The sequence below is a fragment of the Notothenia rossii genome (assembly GCF_949606895.1).
Source record: "Notothenia rossii genome assembly, chromosome: 3".
In the NCBI taxonomy this organism is placed as follows: Eukaryota; Metazoa; Chordata; class Actinopteri; order Perciformes; family Nototheniidae; genus Notothenia; species Notothenia rossii.
The window spans coordinates 64,011,660-64,022,858 of NC_136901.1; positions in this window are offsets into that span (position 1 = coordinate 64,011,660).

Genomic DNA, 11,199 nt, shown 5'->3' on the forward strand with positions numbered 1-11,199 from the left:
CTAATGGTTATATATTTAACCCTATATATACACTGTTTATACCACATGGCTTTATATGTTTATGTTGCAAGTTATTCATTTTTAGAAACCTGCATTAAAGCTACAGTAGAACACTTATTTAAAGAGCCTGTGACACGAGTTTCCCCCATCATCCAAACCCATCAATTTGAGTAAATATTGTCCCCTTGAAAACCGTTACTGAATTGATTTTGGATATTTGTACTTTGATAACCATTATTCTGCCCTCCAATGTTGACCATTTTCTGGATCCTCTCGGGGATTCTTCAAATCCCTCCAAATGATGTGTGACGTCATTGCGGGCACAGCCCTCCAGCTGCACCGTTCAGGATCCCAGCATCTGCATGTAAACGCACGATGGCGCACACAGCAGCAAGCTCAGACAGCGATGACAGTTTAATTTTGAACGTGTCTGAGAGCTCATATGAGGCTGAAGGATCGGTTTATGTTTTATCTGTTAGAAATTTAGGAATTAGGTGTGTCAATATGGCCGATAATACGATCATGTAGCCAGTGGTGAACTGGGACTAAAAATCAGCCCGGGACTCTCGACCGGTTCACTTCGGTACCGCTAGTAAGTTGTCAACGTGGGGAGTGGGGGATGTGCTAGTGACTTATCCGACCGGCCCACTTCGGTACCGGCCCATCGGGATTCGTCCCGATGGCCAGTCCGCCACTGCACCAAGCCCACGTAAACTGTCAACGGGGGGAGCCTTGCTGCGGGGAAACGGTGGACCTAGCGTCCCGATCGGAGTGGGAATGATAATAATAATAATAATCATAATCCGTGCATTTTATCCATTAATTTCCCCAACACTGTGGTAAAAAAAACACACGTTTAATCCATGTTGGTATACTACAACTACAAAAAGCATCGGTTTGTTTTTTCATCAGGAAATGCAGACCGGCTCAAACAAACGATTTTTAATCATCATCCTCACGATCATTTAATGTATCAATCAATCAATGTTTCAATCAATGTTTATTTATATAGCCCAATATCACAAATGTTACATTTGTCTCAGTGGACTTCACAGTTTGTACAGAATATCAGTAGGACAATACGACACCCTCTGTCCTTAGACCCTCACATCGTACAAGGAAAAAATTCCAGAGAAAACCCACAGTTTAAAGGGAAAAATGGGAGAAACCTCAGGGAGAGTAACAGAGGAGGGATCCCTCTCCCAGGACGGACAGACATGCAATAGATGCCGTGTGTAAATCTATAATGTATCATATGTTCGTCGAATTGAAAGCACTAATAAATGTAGTTTCATCCACTTGAGTTTACAACTTCAAAAATAATGGATTTGTTTTTATATCACATCCGACGGGAGGAAATTCAGCAGCTCTCACTACCGATTTGTAATCCTAATTTAATCATCATCTTCACCACGAACATTTATGGTTATGTTCACCGAATTGACATGAAAGCACTGAGAAATATGAATATACTGTAGTTAACTTCATTAAAACGTTATTAACGTGCCTAAACTCAGTAATTCACCATTTCTACGCATGACAACAGACTTTGTCCGTGTTTGGTTCTCTCGCTGCACAGTGAAGCATTGACGTCACTTCCGACTTCCCCCAAAACTTCAAAATGAGTCGAAGGAATTTCCCCGCGACGTTCGAAATTATTGATATTTATCGGAACGGTATCGCACCTTCTTTTTTAAACTGACGGTTCGAGATGACTAGTAGCCCAATATTTCATTGCACAACATTTGTTGGAAGGCTGTCACAGGCTCTTTAAGAAGCAGCTTTTGAGATGTTTGCTGACATTTCCTCACAGTAAACTTCCTGACAGCAATTATTAACTCAAATGCTCTAAAATAGACAAGAAAAACAAACAGCTATGTGATGTTGCAGGGCTGTCCATGCCTTACATTCAACTCACATGAAATTACTGGATTATCTATCTTGTCTGTATAAATGTGCATTGCAAACTGCCAGGGCATTAATTTAGGAAGGATTTTTTTAAAGCAGTAACAATGCACTTCTTTACCCAGTGCTCTCTCGTTGACTCGCGTTCCAACAGAAGTCACCCAGATCAGATCTGTGTGTTTTAAAGAACTGTCTCTAGAGCAGGGGTGGGGAACCCCCGGCCCCCGGGCCGTATACGGCCCGCGAGACAATTTGATACGGCCCTCGAGGTAATTTAAAACACACACGCAAAAAAGAAATCTAGACCGCAAAAGAATTAAACAAGCGAGAGCCTGTTTTTCCTGGCCAAGATCAGGGTCCTTGAACACAACACGAGCCTAACGTGTCATCACTTGGTATATGTCTCGTCCATGGTCTCGTCTGACAGGGGTGCAGTTCTGTCGGAGAGCACGGCTCCGGCACTTCAGATACGGAGCATGCCACATGCCGCAGTTTTTGCGTGGCTGTGTCTTTAGTTGTGAGCCCAGTGGCGATTTGTCCATCTGTCACACTGATCATACAGTCAATAACTTTGTTGTTATTAGCATCTGGTTAGCTAGCTATGCTAACGAATATAAGAAGCTTTTTCTACAACCATTGAGGTAAAGGCACATCTTTATATTATCATTATAGTTATACAAAAATAAGAGAACAAAGTAAACGGGTATAAAATACTTTATGACAGTAAAAAAAAGTTGTTATTAATAAACAAGTATACAGTTTGAAAGGGAAGTGATTTGTAAAATATCCATAAAGAAAAATAAATCTCCTTACAGTTCTGTTTCATATGGGTGTTGAGAGATGTATCCATAGATCTCTTAATGTTGCTCTCAAAGTGCACCAGATTGATGCTTTTAACTTCAACATTTAAAAAAAAATCTTCCCGGGGGAGCATGCCCCCATACCCCCCTAGAGGAGGTTAGGTCCCCCCCCCCCCACTTTAAATCATGTTCACCTGGATAGGAAACTAAATTGCACACATCTTGTGTCCATATTTCTGTTTTGGTGGTCATGCTACAACCGTGCACGCATACGCGAGTCATGGCAAGATATCTGGATTAAGAGGTTGCTTTTACTTTGCACAGCATGAAAGAAAGGCCAAATGAATGGGCTGTGATTTTAGTATTTTTAAGCAGCGGTAAATAATTTGTATGGCCCTCGGAGGATGTTGAAAAAATTGAAATGGCCCTTGAGAGGAAAAAGGTTCCCCACCCCTGCTCTAGAGGCAGGCCTGAAGAAGGGGCTTGGTTTTTCTTTCATCCATTGGGCACTTTCTGATTCTAACTCACTCTCGAGGTACATGTCTCAGCTTGATAAAGTAGCCACTAACCACTGGTGCTTCGTCCTATCGTGGGATGGACCTGATTGGTACCCGGTCCTCTTATCGTCTCTTCAAAAAGAAATCCAACATAAACGTTCTGTTTTTCATCAAAACAATCCACCAAAATCGGTGTCTATTAATATTCAAAGCAAGTGAAGGGCTATACCACTGCTGAATCTATTCTTCATAAAAAACTACATCTTCGAGTTTGACAGCTTGGTTGAGGTTGTTACCGATAAGGCTAATTTCCATACATTGAGATTGTTCAACATTATGCAAATGCATACTGGCAAATACAGTGTTAACCTCCTCTAATCCTGCCACAAAACTCACAGCATGTAATGCTTGGCTGCCTTACCTGCTTCCATTAAGCAAACTCAGAGCGACATTAGCGTTGATTTGTGTGATTGTATGCAACTAAAAAATGAAAATGAATAATGTCTCCCTCTTCTTGCTCTCTAAGAACTTCCACCATACATCTGGCACTTTAGCTAATGAATGCTCAACTATATTTAACAGTTATGTTCTGGACAGGTAGAGTCAATGTATCTGTCAACTCAAGTAAACATATGTAGACTTGTCATTTATAGAAAACAACCATTTATTTTATTGACAAAAATGATAACTTCAAACCTTTATTTAATCAGATTGGTCCCTTGAGATCATAGATCTCTTTTTCAAGGGAGACCTGCAGCATATTTTCAAACCTTTATTTAGACAGATTGGTCCCTTGAGATCATCGATCTCATTTACAAGGGAGACCTGCATCATTTAGTTCCACATGAAACATAAAAACAACATACAAACAAACAACAGAGGATATCATATTTACATATTCAACATTTACAAATACCCAGAGTGTCAGAAAGCATTTCATTTAGACGTGCCTTAAATACATTCAGAGAAATAAAAATGCTCAATTTCAATTTTGCCTGTAGACTGTTCCAAGCAAGTGGAGCTGCGCACATAAAAGCTGTCTTACCTAAGACAGTCCTTACTCTTGGCACATCTAACAAGACTATATCCTGCGATTGCAGACAATAGCTGCTTGCAACTTTCTGCTTTATCAATGAACAGATATAATACGGGAGTTTGCCCAACATAGCTTTATAGATAAAAGTGTACCAGTGACTGAGCCTCCGTACAGTGAGTGATGGTAAACCTGCCTTGGTATACAGTGTACAGTGATGAGTAAGTGCTTTTTACAATTTGTGTCAAATCTCAGAGCACTATGATACGCAGCATCTAGTTTGCTCAGGTAGTTGGTAGGTGCATTCATATACATCAGATCACCATAGTCCAGCACAGGTAAAAAGGTCACAGTGACTAGCCTTTTCCTGGCCTCAAGCGAGAAACAGGACTTATTCCTGAAAAAGAAACCTAGCCTAACCCTCAGTTTTTTAAGCAGGTTATTGACATGAAGTTTAAAAGAGAGACAGTTATCAAGCCAGATACCAAGGTATTTGTAACAGGCAACAACTTCAAGTTTTGTTCCTTGCATAGGTACAATATCTAAAACAGGCTCTGGTGTCTTTTTAGCTTTTGAAAAGAGCATTATCTTGGTTTTATCCACATTTAAAAGAAGCTTTAGTTCAGAGAGCTGAGTCTGAACAGTGTTAAAAACAGCCTGTAATTTAACAACCGCCTCCTGAATGGAGGGACCTGCACAGTACATCACGGTATCGTCCGTATAGAAATGTAAAGTAGCTTCATCCACATTTTCACCTAAACTTTTGATATATATGGAGAATAAAAGTGGACCTAAAACAGAACCTTGAGGAACACCATTAGCAATGTTTAACCACTCAGAAGACAGCCCATCAAAGTGAACACATTGGGATCTTTCAGAGAGGTAGTTCACAAACCACCCCACTGCATGGCTGGATATGTCAATACTGAGTAGCCTCTGTTTTAAAATGCGATGATCAACGGTGTCAAACGCTTTGGAAAGGTCAATAAACAGAGCTGCACAACTCTGTTTATTATCTAGCATACTAGTAATATCATTTACCACTTTCATTGTTGCAGTGATGGTGCTATGTTTCTTCCTGAAGCCTGACTGATGTTTAGACAGGATATCATTTATACATAAAAACTCCTTTACTTGTTCACTCACAAGTCGTTCGAGCACCTTAGCTAGAACTGACAATTTAGAGATTGGCCTATAGTTATTTAAAATAATTTCCTCCCCTCCTTTCAGTAGAGGCAGGACATAAGCACACTTCCATACTTTAGGAATTGTATTTGTGCTAAGGGAGAGGTTAAAAAGAGAAGTAAGAGGTGGAGCAATAAAATCTGCAGCTATCTTTAAAAAGAAAGGTTTTACGTTGTCCGGGCCAGCCGGTTTCCTAGGATCTAACTTGGTTAATGCTTCATGAACAACACCAACAGTTAAAGGAGTAAAACTGAAAGGGTTTTCCAGACCACATTGTTCAGAGTCAAGGACTGGAGCGTTCACAGAAGCAGAAGCACAGTCAGTGACAGAATCAAACAGAGAGCCACAAGAGACAAAATGCTTATTAAAGCAATTTAGCATAGTAGCCCTGTCTGATATAATGCCAGATGCTGTGGTGAGGCACGGAGGTAGCTCATTTGGGATATCACTAGTGGAAATCGATTTTATGGCTTTCCAAAATTTCCTAGAATTATTCAGGTTTTCTGTGGTAACTGACAAATAGTAATTTGACTTAGCACTTTTGACATGTGAAGTAAAGCTATTCCTTAGCTGCCTAAAGCGTAGCCATTCTACCTCTGAGCCTGATTTCCTAGCCTTTGCCCAGGCATTGTTTCTCTCATGAAGGAGACTGGACAGTTCAGCAGAAAACCAGGGATTGTTTCGTCCCTTCACTCTAAATTTACGCAGAGGTGCATGTTTATCTATAATTTTCATAAAACCAAGATAAAAATAAGACCATGCAGTTTCTACATCAGCACACAGATCGATTTTTACCCAATCAAAATCAAACAGATCATGTAAAAAACCCTGCTCCACAAAGTGTTTTTTATCTCTCTTTGTGATGATGCGTGGTTTAACTTTTTGAACCCTAGTGTCCCTAATTGTGGCTACAACACAGTGGTCACTCACATCATTAGCAAATACTCCCACAGATGAGTATTTATATGGAAAATTTGTTAAAATGAGATCAATTAAGGAGGATTTATTTGGGGACTTAATATTTGGGCGAGTAGGACTGTCTATAATCTGAGTAATGTTCAAAGAGGTACACAGGTTTTTAAAATCCTCTGACACAGAAGTTAACCAGTCCCAATTAAAATCACCAAGCAGTACTATTTCCTTGTAGGAAAGTTGAGATAACAGTTTTGCAAATGAAGATAAGGAGTCATTGACAGCCGAGGGGGCCCTGTAGCAACCCACCACCATGACCTGTTGACCCTTTGTTACTTCGACATTCACAGCTAAAAATTCTAGTTGTTTACTAACAGATTTGGAAACCATATTTGTTACACAAAACTTATTTTTCACATAAATGGCAACGCCACCACCTTTTTTAGGACGGTCAGTGCGATATACATTGTAACCACTTATGTAAATGTCAGAGGCCAAGATGGATTTGTCTAGCCACGTTTCTGATAAGACAATGACATCAGCATCAGTTGAACTCGCCCAAATACGGACAAAATCTAATTTAGGTAACAGACTGCGCACATTTAAATGAATTAAACCTAACCCCGATCTAGAAATAAAATCAGCAGGAGTAGCTATTTGACTAAAACTACTAGGTGGACCCGGATTTGGCTGTACATTTCCTGATAGTAACAACAATAAAAATACCAAGCACCTTTTCCTCTTAATCAACACACATACATTGTCAGCTGTTCTAGAGTCAACAGCAAACTTCGCGAAAGTGAGATTAGAGTTCAAAAAACAATTCTGAAGGACCATTGTGGCAGGCATGTGAGAAAGACAGACATTTGACGAAATGAATGTCCGCGACAGTGCAACTAGCAATTTTTTGTGCAACCCATCCGAACCTGTACAGGGGATGTCCACTGCGGGCGGCAGAACAGAGCCGAATCCAGCAGAATTTTCAGGATGACTAGCGAACTTCTCCTTGTCCAGCACAGTCAAAAAAAGGCACAGCAGAAACACGACATTTGCCATTTTCCCAGTCCAGCTCAACAGCATCCACGATGTTCCCGAAGCAAAACCACGTCAGGACAGCAGCAAGGAAATAGGCAAGCAGCAATGTGGCAACACTCCGGTTTCTCCGCGGTATCTCCAGACCAGGCCTCCCCCGCACAGTAGCACCCAACAGGTGGGAGAAGGCCTCCAACAGCAGGTGGATAGCGGCCTTCAGCCGTGGGAACCACCACCAGCAGAAGCAGAAATGGGTGGACGGCAGGCCCTCAAACCGCGGCAGATCCTCCACAGATCAATGGTCCATTCTTCCAACCGCCGGCTCTGGCGTTGAAGAATAAACTAACAGTCCCTGCCTTTCGGAGGTTACACATGAAACATAAAACAATAAATGACATCATACATTATATTTACAGGATACATTTACATAGTTATAGATATTTACAAGTGCCCATAGTATCGACGAGCATTTCATTTAGCCTAGCTTTAAAAACTTGCAGAGGAATGAGATTGCTCAGTTTCAATTCTTGCTGAAGATTGTTCCAAGCAAGTGGAGCTGCGCACATAAAAGCTGTCTTACCTAAGACAGTCCTTGCTCTTGGCACATCTAACAACACCACATCATGCGATCTCAGACAATAGCTGCTTGCAACTCTCTGTGTTATCAGAGAGCAGATATAATACGGGAGTTTACCCAACAAAGCTTTATAAATAAACGTGTACCAATGACTGAGCTTCTTTACAGTAAGTGATGGCAAACCTGCTTTGGCATACAGGGTACAGTGATGTGTAAGTGCTTTACAATTTGTGACAAATCTCAGTGCGCTGTGATAGGAGGCATCTAACTTGTTCAGGCAATAGGCAGGTGCATTCATATACAACAAATCACCATAGGTGATTAACACAGGTAAAAAGGTCACAGTGACTAGCCTTTTCCTGGCCTCAAGCGAGAAACAGGACTTGTTTCTGAAAAAGAAACCTAGTCTAACCCTCAGCTTTTTAAGCAGGTTATTGACATGAAGTTTAAAAGTAAGACAATCATCAAGCCAGATACCAAGGTATTTATAACAGGTAACCACTTCTAGTACTTGTCCTTGCATAGTAACAATATCTAAAACAGGCTGGTGTCTTTTTAGCTCTTGAAAATAGCATTACCTTGGTTTTATCAACATTTAAAAGAAGGGCCCGTACCGAAATTATTCGGCACGGGCCCTTCGGTTCGGTACACGTGTGTACCGAAGTGTACCAAACGAATATAACGTTAAACGTAAAAATTGAGAACGTGAACAACTTTTTGGAAGTAATCTCAGGTGCTGCATCGCAGCATTCAGAGTAATTTGCTCACATTGGGTTCAACGCGTCATAGAGCGAGCAAGTCATTTCATTGGACGAGAGGCATACTATGAGTGCAGGGATGCGTTCAAATGTAGTCAGTAATTTGAGAAACTGTCGAAATGGCGAACGCAGATAAAGTTGAGCTCGAAATCCTCCAGCATCATTGAAGTCTCCGGTTTGGGAACATTTTGGTTTCGCAGTTACGTACATGGATGACGGACAAAGACAGGTGGACCGAACCAAAGCTGTTTGTCGGCATTGTTCAACTAAAATTGATTACGCGGCTGGCAATACATCAAACTTGCACACTCATTTGAAAAAGGCATCACCCGAACGTGAATATCACCGGTACCAAAAGAAAATAGACTGAAGTGCAAACCCAACTCCCGCTAGCATTTAAGCCTCCACCACTCGCAAAAAGTTCAGACCGAGCCAAAGCTATTACAAACACCAAATATCCTTATGTTGCCATGTTAGCAAAGCGCTACCTGGCTGTATCTGCTACCTCTGTCCCTAGCGAGAGGGTGTTCTCCACAGCAGGAAACATTGTTAGTGCCAGCAGATCTGCCCTTTCGGCAAGCAATGTGTACTAGTTAATTTTTCTTTAAAAAAACATGAAAATACAATGACAAGCAAGTCATAATGTCAAACTGGCTGCTTAGGTACTAGTACAGTTCAAATACAGATTATTTCAGTTCATCGAAATGCTGCACCTTAATGTTTATTTTATTATATTTTGTATTTATTTGAGTGAATATTCACAGTTTAATAATAATTAAAACCCCAAAACTAATAGTTTATCTTTTGTGAGTACTAGTACAGTAAAGTTCAAATACAGATTATTTAAGTTCATCGAAATGCTGCACCTTAATGTTTATTTTATTATATTTTGTATTTATTTGAGTGAATACATTATTCACAGTTTAATAATAATACAAAAATAAATAAAAATAGTTTATGTTTTGTGATAATTTTTTGTACCGAAAACGTACTGAACCGAACCGTGACCTAAAAACCGAGGTACGTACCGAACCGAAATGTTTGTGAACCGTTACACCCCTACTTTATATGAATGATATGTTATAGGAGCAAATTATTCAGGGAAGAAAGGCTACTAAGTATTTCCCTCAAACTTTATTTTTAGAAATGTACAAAATGTCGTGTAAATATACATATGTACACTGTATACCAGGGGTCGGCAACCTTTTTGATATGAAGTGCCATTTTAAAAAAAAATGTTTATCAGCGTGCCAACGATCGTGAATTATCAACGAGGGGGGGGGGGGGTTGAGGAGCTTGACGCTTGTGAACTATCAACAGGAGGGCGGGGGAGCCTCGCTGCGGGGAAGCAGTGTGTGGACCTGTCAGCGCAACTTACATGATGCCGAATTTAACAAACACATTTAAATAATTGGTTTGAACGGCATAATAATAAGGACGATCGTCCGTTCTGTGATTCTCCAGAGCACACATGTTATGATATTAGGGTCATGCAGAGTTGGATGAGATCGCTGTCCCTTTAAGAGAGAGAGAGAGAGAGAGGTGTGGCTTGTGCATGTGTGTTTGTAGATGGTAGAGCGACAGTGAGGGAACGTGTGTATGTTTCTGGAAGTGAAACGAGGCAGCAGAAAAACAGAGGTCTGTGATGTATTTTGTGGTACAGAAGAACAGCTAAATAAATGCAACGGCCTCCCAAGAAGAGCTCGCCTCTCTCCAGTCATTTAAGCTAAAGTGGGTTATTGAACCTGAAGCTTGTTGCTTCTGCCCTCCTCGACTACGGTCTGGGAGCCGACAGGAAAGTTCAACACACAGATGGCCAGTCCCCCCCTTTATATTATTTAGATGAGAGATGAGCAGATCGCCACTGGGCTTTCAACTAAATACACAGCCACGCAAAAACTGCGGCATTTGTACAGCTCCTTATGGGTACTGCAATTAGTGAAGTGCTTTCCTCCGTGGTGAAACGATCAGCACTGCACCACGGAGGAAAGCGGCAGAAAGTCACCTGGAGATAAAGAGAGCGGGGCTGCGTTGCGTGCATGGCTTCCTTCTGCAGGTAACGGGGAGAAGCGCTCTGGCGGCGGTCTCGTTCAGGATCCGAAAATACAATTTAAATATTTTGCACACTTATTCCACTTATTCCTAGTGTGCCACTGGTTACGGTGCCGCGTGCCAATGCTGGCACGCGTGCCAGGGGTTGCCGAACCCTGCTGTATACAATCCATTCCTTCCCTTGTAGGCGTTTTTCGGCATCTTGCTTATCGCAGCTTTGCAAACTGCTGCCGGGGCTTTTTAGGACGAGACATCAGAGTGGTCATCCCGTGTGTGTGTGTTGTCCGCCAGATACGCCAGGAGTTTCCTGATCTGGCAGGACGAAATCAAATGCAAATCACAAAATATTAGAGAAACTTAGTTGTTTTAGATTCGTTAGTAGTAGTTGTGGTAGGAGTGTGTATCTATCTAATCTATCTATCTAATCAACACAGTTAGCTTGCCAGCT